The following is a 12,067-nucleotide window of genomic DNA, read 5'->3' on the forward strand; positions in this document are numbered from 1 at the left end:
GACTACAAACAAACTTGAGTTTGATGTCAAGAATGTCCATCCAATAGATTAGTTGTAGATGCACAAGAAAACATGGGAAATGATTTCATCTACCTTAACCAGCACTTCCATGAATTTATTCAAAATACAGGTGGTCATCTCAAACACTCAGTCTTAGTTGAAGATGGAGAAAATTTCATCATTGTCAAAGGACACCAGGATTAAGTCCTTGGAAGACTTAGTAGAAAAAATTGGATATGATCCCTCAGATACAAAAGTAGATGAAGAAGTAATAAATAAGAAAGAGTTAGAAATTGTAGCTCTATAGAAGAAACTCGAGCTACCTACTACACATGACCCATTGACCAAGGAAATTGAGGAAACAGAGAGCATAAGAGTTGACATGATGAAATTAATAGTGGATAAGTCCATCCAAATCAAACAGATGGAGACAGAGATGGAAAATATTGTGCAAGATAAAGAAAAATAGCACAGATGGATAGCACAACAGTGGAGACCCTTCCTCTAACAACCCTACCCATGACTACTCCAGCAAGTGCAACCACAGGAGAAGGAAGCAGTGCAAAACAGCTAGTAAAATCTATCGAAGGAATGAATCTGTAGAATGAAGAAATCAAGAGGCTAGAATCCCAGGTTGGTGTGTTACAAGATCAGATTAAAAGAGCTAAAAACAATCACTTGGTAGCGATGCAGAGAGCAAAGACATTGATAGAGAAGCTTCAAAAGTCAGAAAAAGAATCCTCCATTGGAAATAATCTAGGGAGGGTTAAGGAGATGATTTGGCCCAAAATAATAGATCATATGAATGAAATTTGGCCTAGCATCCAAATTATTTTTGAGCTGAATGAGTTAGTAGAGAAAGCCAAAAAATCCATTTCAGCCACCAATATAGAGTTGGGAGATATGCCAGCAACAAAAAATAGAATTATCAAGTTTATGAACATAAGAAACAGATATGAGCTCGAAGAATTGGGAGTAGAAGATAGGACAGAGACCATACTACAAGTCAAAAATATGTTGACAAAGAAAAGTTTAAATGTGCAGCTTCAAGAAAAATGCCAAGTTCTAAAGCTGACAGTCAACATTTTTTTCAATAGAATGCAGTCTCTACATAAAAAAGGAATTCCTTCTCTATTTGTTATAAATGACAAACTCATGGACAGAGGGGATTATCTCAATAAATTATAAGGCATAGCCACAGATGCTACAAATCTATCCAACATCAAAGGCATCATAACAAGAAAGGCTATTCTAGAAGCAATCAGCAATCCAATTTACATTGAACATGAGATGAAGCATGTGCTTTTGGTCCAGCCATCCTTTGCCAAATACACTGATGCTGATGAGGTTTATCAAAGATTAACCAATATCAAGATCCCAGAGGGGGAAGCATGGAGTGACTTACATGACTACCAGGAAGAACGAGACAAGGATGACTAGAGTGACCATACAGGCATGAGTCAGCACTAGCCACATTAGCAGAACCACTCCAATCAAATAAATACTTCAGGCAACAACATCCCAAAAAAGAGGGACACCTGTTCCAATTTTCTCAGCATGGCCACTCCCTAGCTACATTAGTCAATTTTTATTTCATTGTAATAAATAATAGATTGCCAAGTGTACAAGGAAAATCGTTGTAGTTTTTGTTTAAATACTCCATGCATTGGGAGTATTAGGGGTTGGACCCTACTCATTGGAATGATTTTTCTATCTAGAGCATTGTAATTTTGAGTTGGAACATCAATAAAAAGGACAATTTACAGGATATGTGATCTGTTTTGACATAGTGATATTTTTCTTTCTATGTTTAATGTATTTCTTTTTATCCATCCATGCATCTTTCATTCTTATTGTGAAGTAGAAATTATAGTTTACGATATGTTGCTGGAGCACATTACTGCTATCTATGTTTACAATCTATATGTTTTCCTCTGAAGTATGATTAAAAAATACTTGAATGCTTTTTAATCCTAACTGATATCATTTTTCTGTCATTCCATTTATCACTTTGCTTTAAAGATCTAGTAGGAACAGTTAGCTTGCCCTACAAACACTATGTAAGATTGATGCTACCACCCATCCTGTGACTCCATAGCCCAATGGAAAATATTAAAAATTTGATCTTTCTCCAACCAAATGAACAAAAAAACAAGCAATATTTTTATTCTTAATATCTACCCTAAAACATTATAGCACTAAAAACCAAGTTAAATCATAATTACATAGATAGAGCCCTCTCTGAGTCCAGGAAGGCTAGGTCCTAGGCTCATAAGTGGTTTGATGTATCTTTTGTGACTTTAGTCTTGCCAATATTCAAAATCACAGAATGATAACATGGATGACGACCTAGATGTGCTAGGGCTACAAATCATCTAAGAACTCAAGAAAACAAGTGAAGAAAAGGAAAACCAAACAAGCACATAAACCAAGCTATTAGAGCTTTCCATTTAGGGAGAAAATAGTCAAAAGAAGATAAGAGACAGAAATCAGAAGTGTAAGACACACTAGTTATGATCTAGGGGAAACCCGGATATTCACCTATAGGAATTGACGTGACTACCTAACTGACAACAAGCACCAGAAGGCATTCGGCACGACTATTTTTGAGAAATTCGTGGTGATCGGAGCAACTGTCAGAAAAATAAACCATTAAAATACAATCAATCAAACATAAGGATTGGTTCCCCAGTATGGTCGCCAATTTGTGGTACATGTAAATTCTCAGTGCAGACACAAACAATTCCTCTAGCTCGAGAGAGCAGGTCTAGCCACAAACAAACAATCTATGGAAAATATCCTTAAGCCAGAATCAAATAAGAGGGCCTACCTCTTAGAATGCTATTACTCTTGGTGATGATCCTACTTCCTCACTCCCACTACCTTTCATTTCCTTCCTTCGAATACCTGAAACAAGAAAACAAACAACAAAAACAAACGTGATAGCATACAATACGATATTCAACCTACTTAACAAGTCAAGGAACATTAAACCATTGAATGTAAGATAACACATCAATCTAGGAAATCAATCAATTGTTGTATTCATATAAGTCCAGAAAGAGATTACAACCAATGCCTTGACGTTTCTGGTCTCCTCCGATGTATCCAGGTTCCCACACTTTTGCTAGCATCTCATGGATAGCTCCAACAATGGAATTTTTAAGGCCTCTTCCCTAATTAGTCTCAAACCAAACAAAACACACTCTTCTCCCTCAAACATACACTAGAAAGTTACAAGCTATAGATGTGTGCTAATTATTCAAGCTCAAAAAATATCAATACTAAAACTAGTGAATCTTGTAAAAGGAGGGGTTTATATAGCTTGGATAGAGGGGATATGGTTCCTATTATCATGGGAGAAGGCTTTATCTCTTGGGTTGGTTCCATCCTAATAGGGGAAAGGAGCCCAAACTGATGTCCTCGGCTCCATCCAGCCCAACCATTTACCAGAATTTTGTTACGAAGCTTCTAGACTTGGAAGCTTTGACTCCATATTTAAAAAAAATTCCAAAAGAGGATCAGTGCAACTGAGAAAAGGCTCAGTAGTGTCGTACGATGCTAGTCCTGGTTTTAATCTTTGCAAATCAGCGTGAGGAGGAAACTGGTCAGTAGCGCTGGTCTTGTAAACTGAGGTAAAAGGAAGATTCTTGGGAAATGATGCAAACTGGGGAATTGTTCTGCTCATGAAGAGGGACATACTAGGAGTTCCTTCATGATGGGAAATCATGTAGGGTTCACTGTAGAGGTCCTCCAGGATGGTGGATGGGGAGTACAAGGACAGTGGCAAAATTTTGTGTAACACTAGGATAAAAATATCTATGTATATTTTATGTGACGTACATTGTATATTTTCTATTTTTTTTTTAAGAATCTATTTGCAGGTATTATTATTTGTACAGAGTTAAAACCTACAACCATGAGGAGGTTCATATTACAATTTGTATGAATAACTTTCTCTTCTATATGTACAAAACTCTTCTCTATAGGATCACGAGGGTTATTCACAATTTTGTCAACCATGGTTGGGGTTTTTTTAATTTCATCTTAGCATATATCAATTCCCTGCAATTCCCTACAATATACCCAAAGAAATAAAGTAATTTCACACAGCCATATAACCACACATAGAAAATTAACGAACTAATAAACCACTCACACAAATTAACACACAATAATATCAAACCAGCAACACACAAAAGACAAATTGGCGGAAAAGGCAGAGAGCCATCATGTGGTCTTACATGCTCATGTGTTTCTCTCTCTTATTCAAATAATTTAATAATACATTTAAATACATGAGCAAGTGGTCTTAAGATAGTGTGTCTATCTTAGACTCACTTGGTTGAGACAATTTCTCAACTACACACTAACTTAGGAGAACTAGTTGGAGAGAATCTCTCCTCCTAACTAAACTCCCTAGTTTGAGGAACTAACTCTCATGATTTAATTTAATTAATAATTTAATTTGGATTTATAATTGTTTTTAAGAGAGTGAGGCTAACATTCCCCCCCTCAATGATAAATCCAAAAATAACAAGGAACTATCTACCAAGTTCTCAAGTTGCTCCAAAAAAATCATTTGCTTGAAAAACCACCAAGGCTGGATGCTGAAAAAAAACTCAAATCTGAAGAGAACATGAATTAGCTGTATGTTTGATTCATCTCTGAATGTCGCCCGAAAACTCCATCATGTGCCAAGCTGTAAAAGTATCCAACTATCCTTTTCTTAAAAACATCATCTGGTGTCCACTAACATAATTTGATGAAGGCCCATTGGCGTATTTGCATATGATGATCGCCCAGTGGGTGATGATGTCAAAAAACAACTCAATGTTGCTTTTGCTATGATGAAAGCTGCTCACTACTGATTTTGCTGTTGATCGCCCACTAGTGAATTTGCTAATCCTTACTGCTGATGAAAAATGTCTCCTCGCTGATGAAGATGCCCATTGGCTTCTTCGTTGATGTTGTTGAGACTTTCAGTCTGACAACCACTTGTCAATTTCATTGACATTTACCCCCCTTTTTCAGCTGAAAGGAGAGACAAACTTCCTCAAATTATTTCTGAATTATGAACTCCCCCCCTTCAGGTGTAGGAGATTGTCACTGTTTTACTCCCCCGTTCAACTGCACGAGAGTACCATCTTCATTTTATTGTTGGCTGCAATATGTGTGAGTGAATTAAATTGTAAAACTTGTACAATCTTTTCATTTTGGATGACCATTCCTAGGGATCAATCCATGAATAATTTATCTTCAATCTGGCTGACTGTCATTGTTTGCTGCATTTCTCTGATGAATGATTTGACTTGCCACAATCGTGACAAGGATGGAGATCAAAACACTGATCTTTCAAATGACCAGTTCTTTGATAATGAGAACATTTTGGTTTTTCTGCAATGAGAGTTTGCATGCATTTCTGTTTGTCTGCACTTTCAGTTTGTGTGCATTGATGTCTGTCTGCAACTTGCAAAGAACTTGCTGAGGTGATATGTTCAAGTAATATGGCACTGACGAACTGAATGGGCTATGAATAATCAGGGATATGTGATGAGCCCCAAAAATGTACAATTATTTGGGCTCATTCAACCTCCTAATTTGGCTTAGTCCACCATTCTCATTTGTTTATTGCATGTTTTTTATTATTTTTATGTTAATAGAGTGAATTTGGTTAGTCATTATGCCAACAAGTCTAATGGGTGCTTTGTGTAGCCTTTTTGGTCAACTTGGAGACAAAATTGAAGGTCTTAATGAGCACTTGGCAGCCAAATTCGTGGGAGAACAAGCTAGAGGATTTGTAGGAAGGTGTCCCCCTCATTTATGGGCCCTTACCTCGAATTCTCCACCATCAGCTCGGAGTTCAAAGGCCACCAAATCAATGAGCACAAGGGCAGCCAAGCAAGTCAAGTTGGACTGCTGTTAACTACAAGTCTTGGGCAGCCAAGTCCCTAACTTTTAGGAGGACTGTTGGGTCCTCAAAATTGTATAAATAAGAGGGCTTGGGGCCTCATTTTGGTTAGCTAGTGGTTAGTCATTTTGTAGCCAGTTAGTCATTTTGTTTTAGCCATTAGTTAGCTAGTTTGTAGTTCGATTTTTATGCAATAGATTAGCTTTGCTTTCAGCTCATGTTCAAGTTCTCCTTGTGGACAGTTTTGATGTACTTTTCATTTCTTGATTAATAAAGATGGATCCAGCTTTGCACCAGCTCTAAATCTTTCATGGGAGGCTGTAGCTCTTGGGGTTGGGCCCATCTCAAGTGCCCAGTACCTCCCTTGTTTCTCTTTATGTGTGTTTGCTGCGTTCTTGAGAAAAAATCTGCTCTTTAGATTTAATTCATGCTGTGTTACTTAGGTTGCTTTCGATGGTTAAAGTAGTTTCTTATGTTTAAGATAGATTGGTAGGATTTATTCATGCGTTTACATCTCTTTGATAATGTTTTGTTCATAGGTTGTATGTGATTCTTTTCATGAATAAGGTTGCTGTCCACCGATTTCACTAACTTGTTAGATAGATCACATGATATTTCGATTGCATGCAAGATGTGGTTGGTTTGATCAAGAAACCACTATGCAGGGCATCTTCATCACCTCCTCGTTCATTTGAGCCTTGTTCAGATCAGCTCCTCCATCACCAAGTCTGTTCCCTCATCTCCCATCTTCTCTTTTGCCAAGTAACCTTACCTTCTTCCCCATTGTTGTCTCAACTACCTTCAAGCCAAGTCAGCTTTCCACATCATCTCACCACTCCATCCATCAATTCCTAGGTCACTTCAGACCCCCATCCTACCTCCATAACCATCCATGCATCTTCCATCAACCATCCATCCTCAAAAATCCAATTCGTAAACATCCTGTAGAAGAATTACAGAACATCCTGTAGAAACCCCTGCGTTTCCTGTAGAATCCCCTGCAGACATCCTGTAGGAGGCCACTCACTCGGTTGCCAAGCCTCTGAACGTGAGGAACCTCTGTGGACTGATGCTAAGGATCTCTGGGGACCTCTCCTAGCCTCCCCAACCTTTCCCAAGCTTTCCTTCCTTCCGCATCACATCTGCACAACCAAACCCTAATAAGCACAAAATCACAATCACTCCATCCACTTAAAGAAACAATACAAAAACATGTCTTTTAAGATGCAAGTAGATTAGATTCATGCATTTTCACTTATTAGAAGTAATGGCATCATTGGTAGAAGTTTCCTTCACATTCTTTGCATCATAGAGGTTAGACTAGTTAAATTAGGGTTTCCTAGGGTTTCCATGTTTTGATTTGCTTTCAGTTCATTTTTGCCAAGTAGATTAGTCTTCTTTGAGCTAGCTTTCGTCCATCATTTAACAAGCTTCTTCTGAGAGCCTATAGAAGTTGGTTTGAGCCCTAGCGGACTTGTGCCAGCTGACCAAGTGACAGCTGCGACAAGAGCTAGTACTTGTGCATACAGCACCGTCACTTCCAAGTTTGTATGAACTACCGGGTTGATAAAATTAAGAGACAGGAAGCCCCAGGAGTGTAGCATTATTGCTACAATACTGGAGCTCACCATCTTTTTGGCGCCGTTGCCGGGGAAGCGGCAGAGTATTGGTGATTGTTGCTATTCTTCTATTTTCTACTACAACCTTCTGCTGAGTAGTTTACTTCATTTCCATTCTGCAAACGTAGCATAGACATTTCCTGCTTTCATAGATTAGCATTTCCTGCTTTCATAGATTAGCATTTCCTGCTTTCATAGATTAGCATTTCCTGCTTTCCTAGATTAGCATTTCAATTCCGCATTTCAATTTCGCAAGCGTAGCCTAGCATTTCATTCCTGCAATTTCATTTGAGCAAAATAGATTAGCCCTTTCCTGCTTTCATTTCAATTCCGCATTTTCATTTTAGCAAGATAGTTAGTTGCAGTTCAATCTATTTCAGTTTTGCAAGTAGAAGTAGAAAAAAACAAAAATCAAGCAAAAAGATTTCATTTCATGCCTTGTAGGAGTAGAGATAAGTTAGAAAAATGATTGCAAAACACCCCCACTGCTTCACACAGCCAAGATTCTCTCTTCTTCGATGGTTGTGATTGAAGGACCCCTGGGTGGACATCAAGACATATTTGAAGAACCTCTTGTTACACTAAAAAATGTCACCATGACTACTTACAGTTAGTATGGCTCAAATCAACAGTCATGCTACCCTCTTAGGCAAGTCTTATGCCTCTGCTATCCATCTCAAACTCAAAGAAGAGAGAAAGTCTTGTAAAAAATGTGTTTATCTCTGGGGTCGCAGGTTCTCTCTAGCCTTACCTGCGGGGACGCTCACAATGTTCACAAAAGTTGCGTCCTTGGACGCTCTGTATGTTAAGGGACAGGTGCGTCCTTCTGTAAAAGGCAAAATGCGCGAGTTTCATCTTTAAAAAGTTACTTGTGGTTACTTCTAGAACTTTCTAGAGGTCGGTTTGATGAAATGGATGCGCCTCCAGTTGGTTCATGTATCCCTATTAAGGAGGAACTTATCCCATCAATAAGGGAGCTATCCCACCCAAAGAGGGGGATTATCCCATTGATGGTGGACCTGAATAACCTCTTTACAGCACTATAAATAAAGACATTGAGCCAGAGGGAGGAGAGGTTGGAGCTATACATTTTCTTTGGGTAAATGCTGCAGGAATTAGGACTCCCATTTAGAACCTTGTGAGGAGAGATTGTCTTTGCTTGATTCTACTTGGAAGTGGGTGAGCTTTGTCAAAGTAGAGGAAAACCCTTGATGGACCCTGGGAGGAACTTGCACAACACCAAGGCCAGGTTGTAAGAGTTTCTTTGTTTCGTTATTAATACAAACTGGTTTATTTTTCTCAATAGCTTGTGTTAATGAGTTATTTCATGTGTTCCTTGGTCTGCATGTTGAATATATGTTTTATTATATGAAATGCAAGTGCTTGGTAATTGTTTGATTGTTTGTGGTTGCAGGAATTGACTTGAAGGAGGAGCTCATCCGGATCGGCAAGGACGGACTACAACAACAGCGTTTTGGAATAAGGTAAGCCTAAACACTTGTAGTTTTCATGTTTTAAAAGGTATATTTAGAGAAAGATCACTCCATTTTGTCTTGTTTGTCGCTAGAGAGTTTAGACTCCTAGGGAGGTCAGTTGTGTCCGCACAAACGACTTTTTCCGCCACGACAAATTGGCGACTCCGCTGGGGAATCCATTAATGAGAAAGTCTTTTCCTTTGTGTGAACTTTGCTCTGAGAAAATCATTTTTATTTTCTGGTTTTTGACTGTGAGAATTAGTATTTGGGTGGCTTAGCTTTAGATTTAGTTAGATTTGGTTTTTCTTAACTTTTCCAGAAGGACGCACCCTCTGAGTACTGCACAGTGCGTCTTTGGACGCGCTGTTGCCGTTTGCACAGAGCGGGCCCGCACCTGTTATAACGGGTTGCCTGCGTCTTCCTGTAAAATTTAGGAAAATTCCATTTTTTGCTTTAATTGCTTTTAGATTTTGATTTTTCTTAGTGTTTTCTGCCCAGATCCTTTAGTACCCTGTCAAAAATTTTCACCTGAACTTGTTTTGTGAGCTTTGAGTGTTTTAGTGGATTTCAACGAAGTTTAGGCCTAGGGTTTGATTTTTCAATAGGTCCTGTAGTGACTTTGACGGTAGAAAGTTGTCCAGCCTTAGATCTCTCTGGTTAGTCAGCCTTCTTAGAAGTCGGGCCTGTCGTAAAGTCTCCTTGTGTGAGCAGCTTGCCATTTAAGTTGTTTTGGGTCAAATTTCGAATTACTTGTTTATAAAGTGTTGATTTCCATTTTACAAAAGAACAAAAAGATTAGAGTTTTGTTTTGACTAGTTTTTGGTTCTGCAATAAGCTAGTCCTTGATTTGATTGTGATCAAGTAAAACACCTTAGAATAATCATTGTTGGTTTTGGCCTCGTTAAGATTGCTTAGAGTAAATTTACCTTTTAGTTTGCTTATGAGTGAATTTTCATAGATTTTAATAGTTGTTAAGATTGATTTTTGGTTATATTAGATTTATTTGCTTTATTAAAAGAAAAATACAAAAACATCTTCTTTAAAAGTCTTGTTTCAAGTAGCTTTTTGTTTTTGAAAGAGGAAAAGAGTTTTTTCGTGCATGTAAAGAGCGGTCATGTTTTTATGCTTGGAAAAGACAAACGAATTGTTTCTTTGATTGTCTTCAATTAAGAAGTTGCTTTTATAAAGATTGCATTCTCTCAACTTTTTAGTTAAGCAATTCATCGAAAAAGTAAAGTAGTGGGTAAATCATCCTAGGTGCATTTTGTAGTGGTTTCGAGTCGAGTCAACACACCACTGGTTTCACTTCCATCACCTTTTGACTTAAGAAACAACCTTAAAAGTAACGCTTAAATTAAAATCAATCTAGTAATTTTTATTTTTCTAGGGCTCTGAAACACCAACATAGCTTAGGCTAGGGTCTTGGAGTAGGTGAGTACTTAACTCTCCAAGACTACAAAACCAAACAGATAGTTTATCTTGAGTAGATTAAATCCAATTGTTTCAGTTACACTCTGGGAAAGCTCCTCTTAAAGGAGAAGCACGAGCTCGTGTCCGAACCAGTGAGGGGATCATTCCCCCCTCGTTGGGAACGACGCCAGACAGTACGTATTACAAACGGTAAACCTCGGATTAACCATTGTCGAGGAGCCAGGGGTCACTTATCGGTAAACCTTGGATTATTGTCAAGGAGCCGGTAAGGGGATTGAGCTTGTTACTCTGCCCTTGCGTGCTGTCGGAGTTTAGACTGTTCCCCCAGGTGTAATTGTTGTGATTGGTAACTTTAGTGACCATAATCTTTAGGGTTCTACCGAGGTGACGGTGGAGGGAAGGTCCCACTGTACCTGGAGCAGACGTCGGTTATACTCACTTGGATTTTCCGGGGGGTTCACTTCACTTCGAGACGGTTAAAGTGGAGGAACTTGTGCCGGTCTATTCATTAAGCAGGTTGCCGGGGTAACTGTTCCACCCGCCATTTCTGTACTGAATCCTGCGAGGTTGGGCCTAATCACCAACTAGCGCTTTTGGTCCGGAAGACTACTGTTTGTGTTTGGTTTGACGCTCTAGATTCTTTAGGCGTGTGCTTCAAATTTGTTTGCTTCTTTAGAAGACTTTAGGTGGTTTGATTTGAAATTTTTACTTTGTTTTCGTGTGTTGTAGTTAAAAATCTTTAATTGTGGCGGAATTACCGAGACAGTCCCGTCGACTTCGGGGCAAGTCTCCTGAGATTGTTACCGGAATAGATTTGTTAAGAAAACTCCGTAAATCGCGGGGTGAATCTCCTGAAGACATTCCGGGTCAGTACGAAGGGTTAAAGGTCCTTGTAACTCCTCCTAGTGACAGTAGAGTAGGTTCACCTGAAGAAGGAGAATCTTCCTTGGTAGTCCATCCAGATTACCAAAGTTTAGAAACAGGTTACAATCCCGAAACTGTTACAGTTTCCGAGCTTGCTGGTAGTTTTTCATCTGCCAGTGAAACAGGCGAAGAACCTGAAATTTCCGAACCTGTTACTCCAACTTCTAGTGTCCCTGATTCACCAAGAATAGAAAGAATTATCACCGAAAATCTACCTTCTGGTTTGATTGCTATAGAAGAACTTGCTCCAGAAGAAGATATAGGTGTCTCTCACCTTGAAGGTCAACTTACTATTGATCTAAGGGAGCGTGAATCCATCTTTTACAGTCCTCCTAGAAGTACTTCTTGGTACCTTGCGTTAACCAATTTTTTAGACAACTCAGTAGGTTTTTCTACACCTCGTACTCCTTTTCCACCTGGAGGTATTCATACTCCTGTAAATATGTCTGGTCAGTCGTCCGTGTTTACACAAAGTCCTGAATCTTTTTTACACGGCGGTCCTTCTGTTCCCACTGGGTATCAGTCACTTTCTGGTACCTTTGCGGGGGCATCTCCTCAACCCGTTGATCATGGGTTATTTGCTGGAAACAGTGGTAATATACCATTGGGTGTAGGAGACATTTACATGATGTCAGGTTCAGTTCCCGTTTCCCAACCTCAAGGTGGCCAATTACCGCCTGGGGGGCAACCGCAGTTAACGCCTGGGG

Source organism: Pinus tabuliformis, chromosome 3_2 (genome assembly GCF_031772625.1).
Source record: "Pinus tabuliformis cultivar Carrire ecotype Pingquan chromosome 3_2, CPIR1, whole genome shotgun sequence".
Classification (NCBI taxonomy): domain Eukaryota; kingdom Viridiplantae; phylum Streptophyta; class Pinopsida; order Pinales; family Pinaceae; genus Pinus; species Pinus tabuliformis.